This window comes from Fundulus heteroclitus, chromosome 22 (genome assembly GCF_011125445.2).
Source record: "Fundulus heteroclitus isolate FHET01 chromosome 22, MU-UCD_Fhet_4.1, whole genome shotgun sequence".
Classification (NCBI taxonomy): Eukaryota; Metazoa; Chordata; class Actinopteri; order Cyprinodontiformes; family Fundulidae; genus Fundulus; species Fundulus heteroclitus.
This window is the reverse complement of record NC_046382.1, coordinates 8,737,495-8,748,316: the sequence shown is the minus strand read 5'-3', so window position 1 is coordinate 8,748,316 and position 10,822 is coordinate 8,737,495. Positions and strand designations below refer to the sequence as shown.

Sequence of the window (10,822 nt, the reverse complement as noted above, 5' to 3'; positions counted from 1 at the left end):
GTGTGTTAAGTTTGTGTGAGAGCTGAGTGGGCGGGCCAGGCTGAGTCTGCGTGCTGATTGGCTGGCGCCGCTGAGCCATGTACGAGAGGGGAGGGGGAGCGGGAGAGTGCTGCCGTGACAGCGCGCTGCAGTCAGCGCGCCTGCTGACTGACACTGACTGAAAGCATGTGAGCAACATGCGTTAATGCGCGATAAAGTAAATATCGCCGGTAATAGTCTAATGAATTAACGCGAAATTAACGCGTTAACCTGCCCAGCCCTAAATAAGATAAATTTAATTTAAGTGGCAGGTTGTGGGAAGTACTGCTGCACTGCAGCAAAAAGGTCTTGGGTTCAAATACCAATCTGTTCTCCCTGTGCATGCGTGGGTCCTCTCTGGGTACTCTAACTTCCCCCCTCAGTCCACGAACATGGGCGTTAGCTTAATTGGCCTCTCTAAATTGCCCTTAGGCATTAGAGATAGGCACCAGCCACTCTTCAAATAAAGAAAGACAAGAGAACATCCTACATAAATCAGGCAGATGTGTGTTAATCTTTATATTTCAGGAAATGGCAAATATAAAAATTGCTACTTTCCAAATCTTGCTCACATTTACAGTCATAGCAATAATTAATGTGCCTAAAAAGAAACATAACTGTGATTAAACGCTGAACAAAGACTCATATTTTGCTGCCTTTCTGAGCAGGAAGGTGTGATTTACAGGAAAATTTGTTTATTTAATCCCAAAATAATGTTTACAATTAATGAGCGTTGAGCTCATGAAAGGAGCCGAATTCACAACCATAAACTGAGAACATAACTGATCAAACAAAGGACCAAATGTTTCAACACAATGGTGGTAAATAAACACAACACACTTGCAAACGGAACAAAAATAGAACATTTAGGTTTATTAATGAGCTAATTAAGACTTTATATCAAATATTGATCTATAACACAATATTAAAAAACTACTTTAAATGTCTGCATCTCACCCTTCATCAGGACCAGGTGGTTCAGTCAAATCACCCATTCCTGTGTGTAGTTGCTCTCAGTCTAAGGACAGTAAGAAATAAAAGTAAAGAAAAATTAATTAGTAATCGAATTACAACAAACAAAACTTGTTATATATATATATGATAACTAAATACAGTAAATTTGAAAATTTTACTCAAAGCGAAAAAAGTTTATTCAGAATTTGGTCCCATTCAAAAAAAAATCTTTAATTTGAGTACATTTTGAGTAAATTAATTAGCTGTATTTGTACAGCTAATATATTTCTTACTAATTCTAGTATTACTATTTCTTTCTAAACAGCTTATTTGAAATGTTTTGCTTTAATCCTTATTAACAGGCCAAAGAATATAAATAATAATAACCACCATAAGTGCTCTCCGGGGTTTTGACTACAGCTCCAATATGGCCGCCTCTCCTTACAAAAAAAAGAAGAGGCAGGCCAATGTTTTTCAAGCTTTTATTTCTGTTAATTGTGTTGCTTTTCTGCTTACAGTTAATAAAAACACAACATCTATTATTATTTTCGATTGCAATGCAAATTGCAGTTGACAAATAAAATTGATTGATTGATTGATTGATTGATTGATTGATTGATTGATTGATTGATTGATTGATTGATTGATTGGTTGGTTGATTGATTGATTGATTGATTGATTGATTGGTTGATTGATTGATCAATTGATTATTAGAATATTACACCAGACAAATAAAAAAACTACTTTTTTAACACAAAAATGCGGGCTTTATAGAAACTATGTTTATTTCTTCCTTAAAAGCTGATCTTTTCAAAAGGCACACATATTCTTATTTAATAGTCAGCCTTACCAGCTGTAAGTGAAGGCGTTGCTACAGTATTAAAATTTATCATAATAAACGCTGATTAAAATACACTTTGAAAGCTTAAATTGATAATTATAGTTAGCCTTGCCACGGTTTCACCAGCCTTTAGCTGGAACACAGTTAATCTGGGTTAAATGTCCGTTTGAGATCTGGTGATCCACCGCCGCTGCTTCCATCCTCCATCGATGCGGCCCTTTTCATGACGTTACCCTGTTCACACCAGAGCTCCTCTACTCTGACCATATCCAACACTCCAGCTGAAAAATTTTAAATTTTGTGTCGTCTGGTTAGTTTGTATTTTATGCTGATCTTGTGTTGTGTGTCGTGTTCTCCTCTCAGTTGCCCCGGCTCCTGGTAGCTGCAGCATGCTGCTAATCAGCCACATGTTTCTCTTCCCCCGCTGTACGAAAGCTCTCTGGTTTCTGTCGTTCATTTCCAAATTTCCCCGTCAGTCTCTACTCCCTACTAAGGTTCCTGATGAGCCCTCCCTGCTGTTTCCTCCAGGCCACGTCTGCCTCGTTTCGTCGCATATCTACCCTTGACTTCCTCCTGCTGCTGCCGTTTTGCTTTTTGTTTTGTTTTTGTGTCTCTCTTGAGTTTTGCTTTCGTCTGTAAATTCCCTTCGTGCAAAACCTGGCCTTACGTTTTGGATCTTTCATTTATAAAACGCACGCACGTACACATGCTGGGAGACGACCAGAAACGAGCACGCGCGCACACACACGCATCAGGACTGTCTGTACAACACTGTCATGTCGATTACCATCCACCAGAGATGAATCGACCTGCCGCCGCGTGATTGGTCCGACTACCACCAAACTAAACCGGTTGGCTATGAGTCAAACAGAGTTGAGCGCCGGGGCAAAACCCCTTTACTTTGGTCCGACCGCGAGCGCCTCATTACGACTGGATGACCCCGGTGACTTCAAATGTCGAACTGTCACAACAACCCCCCCGCCGCCCCGAAAACACCCACTACCCAATATTTCCCAGAAGTTCCTCAAATCCTGTCTTTTTTTTCCTTCTAGGTCCATGAGAACGACGCTAATGAGTGCTTGAGGAACCCTAATGATCCTGCAGCCTAGCTGAGTGCACATCGAGGTACCTCCATCTCTACGGTCCTTTTTCCCCCTCTGGCTAAGGGCTACGGAGGCGCTTGCCAAAGCGTAGTCAGCAGCGCGTGAAGGCGTCTCCCCTCCATTCTCACACTAAAAGGGCATTTTCCCCTTGAATCCTGAATCGGCGACCGTTTTTTTTTTTGTTTTTTTTTTTTGTGCTGTTTTTGTCTTGCTAAAGGAGAGACCCTCTCAGGGTCAGCTGGCTCCATCTGAACTACGGGTGCTTCTTTGAGAAGAATAGGAGGCTTTTCACGTATTCAGCCGCATGACTGCGCTTTTCAGATCCTGGCCAACGGAAAACAGCCGTGCCCGCGTCTCTCTATGCCGCTGCTGTTGTTGTTCCTGGCCCACCGAGCAGAATCCTATGGACAGTGACCAGGGGAAGGGACTGAATGCCTTTTAATGATGGAGGATAATTCTGTGTATTCGGGTGATTCGGAAATTTTGTTTTAGGTTTGATCAGGACCTCTGACATCAGAGCTTTGTGGCGACACATTTAATGCCGACAGCGAAGCGTCTGCTGGCCGTTACGTTCTCCAAACCGATGTTTCCTGTGCTAACGGAGAGAAAAGAGCTTCACCGCAGGCTGCCACTCTTCCCTCATCCTCCTGATGAGTCCTAATCCCATCTAGACTCTGCAGGAAGACAATATTGCTGTTTTAACCCGAACCAGGTCACTCTTTTAAAGTCACTGAGGCTTAGAAGTCCCCCCTCCCTTGTGTTTGTCTCTTCCCCTCTGTGAGACGTCAAAGGTGAAGAAGCACTCAAAGGGAGGATAAGCCCATTCTTAAGAGCCCCCCTTACCTCCCAAGGCCTGTCTGTGGCTTTGCACAAGAGAATAATGATGACGACCGGTCATGCCCTATTGGCTGAGGCCCGCAGAGGTGGAATCAGGCAAAAGTGTTGCCTTTTTGTCCAACATAGAAAACAGAATGCAGCTTGAATGGACGGGAAACCTAAAGGTCGTTAAAATGAGTTAATCTATTATTTTAACCCTGAATAAAATGTGCTAGGAGTGTGTTTTTTACAGGCAAATGCATGAACAGATTACACTTATATTGATCAGGTTGGGGTATAAAAAATAAAGGTAAATCAATCAATAGTTAGTATTTAAGTCACATACGAGGACTTACGGTAAGGTTTGATCCTATAGCTAGAAGCTGCAGTCTCCAGAAACATTGTCAGGTCCTGGAAGACCGCTGTTGGACGATAAACCGTCCACAAAAGGCTTTCGTCAAACCTGGATGCAGCAGTTTTCTCTCTGACTCTATCCGGATCTCACGAGGTCGCAGAGAAATCACAACGGCCTCTGCTTCGGGATTATGATCATCTGCTTTGAACTGTAACATCTGACATGCTAACTGAGAACTGCGGGGCAGAGGTGTGGAAGGGCAGGTATTAGATTCACAAAGTCCTCAGTCAATGAAACCTATCAAAGACATAAAAGCTCCACAGCTGCTGTGTTTTTTTGTTTTGTTTGTTTGTTTTTACCATTAATCTTCATGTTGAAGGGCATTATGTTCCAGCGGGTCTTGAAAAAGGAAGTCCCATGAGCCCTGAACTGTAAATTCATGGCTCATTGTTTCACGGGGGGATGTTATTTCCTTTGGGCGTGCGGCTGCTGCTGATACAGCATTCACAGTTCGTCACACGGGAAATATGAAGCCAGATTACATCATGTTGTAAAGTACCTTACTTCACTTCAATGGGCTTTTAAAAGCCCCTCCCAATCAACCTTTTCATTTAGCGTCTCGACTTCTAACCTTTGACCCAGCACAAACATTAATGTTTTACCTCGTAAAAGTATGCATGTTGACATCGGTTGCAGGTAAGGCTACAGAAGAGAACAAAGGCATAAAGTGATGAGCAACAAGATAAGAACCCAAGAGGATCTAAAATGTCTACACACCAATAGAAAACAAGTTCAATCTGTCAATTATCTATACCCAGTTGCAGGGACGGGTGTCTATCTCCATCATTAGAGTAACGGTGAGGTTCCCCATGGACAGGTCGCCAGTCCATCACAGGGTGATACAGAGACAAACAACCTCCAGAAATCCCATGCATGCACTGGGAGAACATGCAAACTCCATGCAGAGTTACCACTGGCTGGGATTTGAACCCAGATCCTTCTCGCTATAAGGCCACAGTGCTACATACTGCACCACTTTAAATTTAACGTAAGATATAGTTTCATGGAAAACAATAAATCTTTTCTCAAAAACTGACAACTAGGTTTGGTACAAACACGAAAAGATCACATAATGTGAAACACGGTGGTGGTGGCATGTTTATCTGGGGCGACTTTTCTTTAGTTGAGCTGGATGAAATTTGAGGACAGTTTTATGTACCGGACAGTTTAGACCCAAAAACTTTCAGGTTTCCGCCAGACAGCTGAAGATGAAGAGGGGTTTGACTTTTCAGCATCCCAGCGAGACCAGAACCACAAGTGAACAGCCAGAAGGCAATTAAACTTTTAGAATGGCCTAGTCAAAGTCCAGAGCTAGATCTTTCAGAGTAGACGTCCCCACAATCAGATAGATTTCAGACTTTTTGCCAGGCAGAGTGAGCAAATGTTGTCAAGCAAAAGTCAAGGTGTAATATAAGAGACTCCTCTCAATGAGTGAATGCTGTAACCAAATGAAGTTAAAGGACATATCATGTAAGAGGCACTTTTTTAGTCCTTAAATATATTTTGTTGGGTACTTGGAGTCTCTAGGAAGGCAGAAAATGTTAATGTAGTCTCTCTGGGTGCTGCGTATATCTTTCTATTCTTTTTGCGCTTGTTCATTACACCGTCCCCCAGCTTACTACAAAAATGGCCGATCAGGGTGGAGTGGAATTTACCTGACTCCGCCAGATAGATTTGCTCCGCATATCCATCTGGAAACCTTCCGTTGAAGTAATTTTGGGAAGGGGCGAAAATACTGGTCAGCTGATTGGCCTATGTTGGTGATAGACGGGCCAAATGAACCAATCAGATTCGTTGTTGCTCGTAACAGAGCGACGATGAAAACACAACCACAAGCCAAGCTACTCTTGCTGCTGCAGGTAAAGGCTCGTTAGCTCAGCAAAGAAATACTCTGTAATTCCGATAAAACTTGCGCGATAGCCACGCTAACGCTAGTTTCATCGGCTGAAGCCGCCATGTTCTTTAGACTGAACTGTCGCGCTTCTCGTTGCGTCACACCTCAACCCGCCTCAAAGCCAACGCTGATTGGACGTTCGTTTGGTGAACGGCTCCAAATTTTCTTTAACGGAGAGTAGCCAGACTGATCTGCGAGTGAAACCTTGAAAGCTCGCGAGATCAGGATGGTCTCACGAGGCTAGAGTGGAATGCCCTAGGACCTGGAGGGGGGCGGGGCCTCCTTTAGATTTAAAGAGACGGCACCAAAACGAGTTGCTCTCATACGTACCCCAGAAGAGCGGTAAAAAAAGGGAACGAGGGGGTGAATTAACGAAGAATTCAGACCAAAGCATTGCAGTTCCACCTTATACAGACCGGAGCTGAATGATTTCCATGTGAAATGGAAGAACTGAAAAGCGGGATTTTTGTCCCTTTAATCAACATTTTTAAACTGGTTGCAGACATTTAATGTTCATCAATTTTGACACCAGAAAATAATTATTTTTAAAATATATTTATTTCTAAATCAGAACACATAGTTGTTAGGTTTTTTGCATATGTTTCTGTCACTGTGCATTTAGACAGCATTTCTATCACTTTTAGACATATACTCTGTTAAAGCACTTTGATGGAGTTTTTTTTTTTGTTGTTTTTGTTTTTTATCTTAATGGATCTGTTTGTATTTTGGAATATAAATAATTCATTCCATGCGATAAACAGAGAAAATCAAAAGCAATGAGGCTGTGCCAACCCAAGCATTGCTGGGTTGGCTGTTCTGGAAGGAAAACAACACTTCTTCCTCTCCACCCATGTCTCCGTCCTAAAAAAAAAAAAAGTAAAAACCCCCGACAGAAATAAAATACCATCCCAGAGGATTTGACTCTATACTGAGAAGGAAGGGTGGAGGAAAAATCCCCATCAACCTTATCATCTGCTCTAAAAACAGAGCACATATTACGTTACTTTTTTTTTAATATCGTTTATTCCTCAGGAAACCCATTGAAATACACCAGGAGTCAAACATAAGAGCCAAAATAAACAACAACATCAACGCAAGTTTAACTTCCTGAACTTCATAAGGCTGGTGATCACAAACTAAAATCAAGATGGAAGAAATTAATTTACCTCAGTTTGACGTTGTTGCAGCATTTTTCAGCTGGAGTATGAATGTTTCCAGCACTTGAAAAAAGATGCAGAAAGTTCATCAGCATCAGCTTCATCAGTAAATAAGTAAAAGTGCAGATCTTTTCTTACAGATTTATAACATACTGAACCGCTAATTCCTTACGGGACATTATAACGCCTGCATCAGTGTGTCTGTATCTACTTTAAGTTGCCATTGTATTAGTCCACCACTTCCTGTGATGGCTAGTTTGCTCACATTAGCTATGGTTACATATCAATTTCACGATTAAAATGTATTCGGTTTAAATAACCGGATTGAACGGTTTATATGGGCACAAATTGAATTAATCCGATCATATTGTGCCTTTATATGCACCTGGCTTTATTCAGAATAGAACCACTCTAACATGAGCAGATATCAAATTCCCTTAAAAAATCACACACAAGTAGAAGAACTTCCATCTTTGCTAAACTATAAAAACAGCAAACAAAGCAGTATTATACGAGTTTGTTTGTCTTCTGAGCGCCCGGGATGAGCTTGCATTAACAATTTTGAGTTTTTACTTTTTTTCGAGCAGAAAGGTTTAATCGGGAGCACCGACAGTTTTGCTTTCTGACGTATTTCCACCACTCACCAACGCGGAAATACGTCACGTTGACGTGAGGCGCACATGTGCACCTGGGTCAGTTTGCCACATTCGGAATAACTTGACGAATCCTGACGAGCGCTTATATGCACCTTGATTGGATTATCAATCTTATAAACCACAACTTTCATTCAGATTACAATTTAATTTCGATTGAGCTTAATCCGATCATCATATTCCAATTGCCGTGTTTACATGACACGTTTTTATTCCGATCGGTCCTTTATTCCAATTACTATTGTCCATGTAAACGTCACTTATGAGAATCAGTTGTCCAAAACGTCATTGATCACTAATTAAGTAAATTATCTTATTACACGTATATTGTAATTTCTGTTCTTTGCTAAAGGATCTGCCTCCCATTCTACTTTTAGAGACTCTAGGAAGCACCAGCAGACCTGCAGTCTGAGAGCGAAGTGCTCTGTTAGGAACATACGGGGTACTGTGTTCTGTTGTTGAAAACAGTGTCTTTGGAGATGATGAGCAACTACAGGTTTTGTCAGGCTGTTAATAATTATTAGTAAGTACCAAAGTCAGTTATTAACAAAGTTGATGATTTCAGTCAAAATTACCAAATTAGGACACCACCAGATTGAAGAGGAAGTAACAACTAAATGGCTCTCAGTTTCTGTTAATTATTGTTTTATGAAAACCTGCATGGAGACTTTTAGATATATAGAACAACAGATGAAGGACTGAATTTATGCACTGGCATTCTCAAACAGCAAGTATTTCACACATATGCAGAATAAACACAATTTCTCTCCAAAACATACAAATGTTGCAACAAAATACTTCAACTTCAAGTTAAAATACACCAGTCAAGAAACTCTTTAAGATAGTAACTGTCTATTAAACTACAAATTCAAAATCAAGAGATTAAGGAAAATTAATAAACGGAAGAAATAGACAAAAGAATCAAAACTAAAACCCAAAAACTGATAAATCTGTGCTGTAACATCACATTTCAGTGAGATTACATATGTTATGTTTAAGAATCTCGGTTTGTTTTAGGAATTTGGATTAATGTCTGATCAGCTTTGAAGCTAATTCAGAGCTGGCATGTGGTCAAAACAAACAGCTTACAATGCAAAGCTATCAGGCTCCTCTCCTGTGGAACCAACTCCCAGTTTTGGTCCGTGAGGCAGACACCCTGTCTACTTTTAAAACTAATCTTAAAACTTTCCTTTTGACAAAGCTTATAGTTAGAGTGGCTCATGTTACCCTGAGCTATCTCTATAGTTACGCTGCTATAGGCTTAGGCTACTGGAGGACATCAGGGTCTATTTCTCTCACTCTGCTGAGTTCTACTGTTCTCCAATTTGCAGGTTTGTTGTTATTTCATCTTTTAACTTTTTGTTCTCTGTCATTTTTTATTCATAGAAGGTACACCTGGTCTGGTGTTCTGTTATCTGTGACATCATCCAGAGGAGGCAGATCATCCTCTACTACTATCTAACATAGAAAGTACACCTGGGTCAATGTGAGCTTCTGTGCTTTCTGTGTCTCTGCTCTGTCTTCTCTAAGCCCCAGTGGGTCGAGGCAGATGAGCGTTCACACTGAGCCTGGTTCTGGTTCTGCTGGAGGTTCTCCTCCCTGTTAAAGGGGAGTTTTCCTCTCCACTGTCGCTTCATGCATGCTCAGTATGAGGGATTACTGCAAAGCCATCAACAATGCAGACGACTGTCCACTGTGGCTCTACGCTCTTTCAGGAGGAGTGAATGCTGCTTGGAGAGACTTGATGCAACCTGCTGGGTTTCCTTAGAGAGGAAAACTTTCTGACCAACCTGGAGGATCTGATGGAATCTGACTTTGTTAAGAGCCTTGAGATGACATGTTGTGAATTGGTGCTATGTAAATAAAATTGAAAAAAAAATGAATTAAATGGAATAAAGAAGACTAATGTAGTAATGAAAACTAAATCTAATTATGTTCAACCCAACTCTGGGTTATCTTAATATTAGGTTTAAGATTGTCACCAAAAGATTTATGATTATAATTGATTGTGAGAGGGTACTTAAATTACAGTGGGATGGGAAGTAGCTGCAGGGCAAGGTTAATTAGTCTGATATTTTTAGTGTATAAATTAATATATATATGTATTTAATGAGAAACGTGAAATCATCCGGTTTTAAACCTTTTTCAAAGCTTGTGTCCTGTTAAAGGATCAGTTTTCGCGCCTCCATCACAGGCTGACTGAGTGGCAGCGACAACGGGTCTCTCAACCATAACGTTCACATGATGTTGCCACAACACTGTCAGAATGTCACAGCTCCTCAGCTTCCTGCAGATAAAGATGAGGGGCAGAGGTTATGGTCTGGGCGCAATGAAATGGTCGCTCTAAGATGTAAAATGTAAAGTGAGATGTTTTTTATTTGCTGGGAAGAAAGACCGTTAAGATATTTTTTTTTCATGATTATCTCTCAGGTCTCTTTCAGCACCATAAGACTGATTAACTTTCTAGGGATATTACCTCATTTGATCGTGGTTGTGGCTGGTCTTGTCCTAACAGACAGGGTACAATAATCTCACTTGTGTTTCTAAAAATTAAAAATAAGAAAAACCTGAATGAACCCACAGCAAACACCCGACGGGTGTGACTGAGGTCCGATTTATGTAGATATCCGTCCTCTCTGTGCCGAGTCCAACGGCCGACATGCTCTAATAACTCAGACTGGACTCTAATTAAAATCAAGGGTGGCTCTTTTTTCTTTTAGCTGAACGGGGGCCCTCCCTCTCCTCTGCACCGACTCGGGGTCGCTTTTAAATTATCACACAATGTTTATTTCTTTGAGCCGTTCATGGTTTATCCTCACCGTATCAACTCATCCCGACACCCATGAAGATCTGCGGATAAACAGTTGGACTGAAGGCTTTGCAACATGATTAGACACATAAAATTAGAAGAATTGTTGAAGAGAAACAAACATGAGGATAAAATAAATGTAACGTTTATATTTTAGATAAA

At 40.9% G+C, this 10,822-nt stretch overlaps 1 long non-coding RNA gene across 1 annotated transcript; it reads right to left on the bottom strand.

Annotated features, from left to right (window-relative positions):
• Window positions 1–216: 216 nt before the first annotated feature.
• Window positions 217–10,038, bottom strand: LOC118557206. Its single transcript, XR_004927699.1, has 3 exons — window positions 9,992–10,038; window positions 7,208–7,261; window positions 217–1,036 (listed from the first exon to the last, which is right to left on the bottom strand). It is a non-coding gene; the product is annotated as an uncharacterized LOC118557206 (long non-coding RNA).
• Between the last annotated feature and the right edge of the window lie 784 nt (window positions 10,039–10,822).